Raw genomic sequence first — 1,052 nt, 5'->3', positions numbered from 1 at the left:
AATAGTACTATGGAGAGATAGGTTATACTCCTATAGGAGTATATAGGTATAGTATATAGTATATACTCCTATAGGAGATAGGTTATATTTCACATATTCATCCATCCATCAATTAACAGGCCAAATAAAAGTGGACTTATTATACCCTGAATCTTTTTAGAACAGCCTACTTTTCCAGTCAGCAGCAGCTTAAAAGAATAAGCACCAAGCTCTATAATCAGGTCAGATTTCAGTCCCTTGCAAGCTACTAGTATGCATTTATCCATCCATACATTCAGCATTACACTGATATGAGCTGCAAATATTTTATATGTTAAGGTCAGGAAGAAAGTGCTTAGCAATATTAAAAAGCAGAGAGAGGAGGTCAGTATGGCTTGAATAGCCAGGCCCTGGAGACCACGGTAGGAGATGGTGGGAGAGAGGTCTGCTGACAAGATCATGCAGGGCTTTGCAGGTCAGGCTTAGGAGCTCTGTTTTATTCTTGCTTCACTGAGAAGCCTTTAACATTCTTTAAACATTACACTGTACAACATAAATACATACACAATATATACAGTTATAATTTATCAATGAAAAATAAAATTTTAAAAAAACTAATAAAAATTTTAAAAACTTGGAAAGCATTAAGTGAGTACACGTGGTGTTTGTTTTTCTAGTCTTCATGATACTTCCCTTGGAAAATGGTTTCCAATTTCATCCAAGTTGTTACAAAAGATTCTGGGTCACCATTTGGACTCATATAGGAGCAAACTCAATGGATTTAAGCAGGTGAGATGGGGGATGTAGGGATGGGTAAATTCTCACCCACGGGGTACATCACACGCTTTCTGGGTGAAGGGCACACTTGTAACTTTGACTTAGAATACAGAAAAACAAACTATGTATCCAAATCATGTGTACTCCTGTAGTATTTTGATTTTTTTAAGTTGGAAAGCAAAAGAACATGACATTGTTGAATTATACACAATATACTTGAAAAGATTGAGCCTCATGATTTACTTAATACCGATAATGACAAAATAAAATGATTCTGATCTTCCACTGTAGCAGAA

This window comes from Otolemur garnettii, unplaced genomic scaffold, assembly GCF_000181295.1.
Source record: "Otolemur garnettii isolate 467f Iridium unplaced genomic scaffold, OtoGar3 scaffold00013, whole genome shotgun sequence".
In the NCBI taxonomy this organism is placed as follows: domain Eukaryota; kingdom Metazoa; phylum Chordata; class Mammalia; order Primates; family Galagidae; genus Otolemur; species Otolemur garnettii.
Note: the sequence above shows the minus strand (reverse complement) of the source record.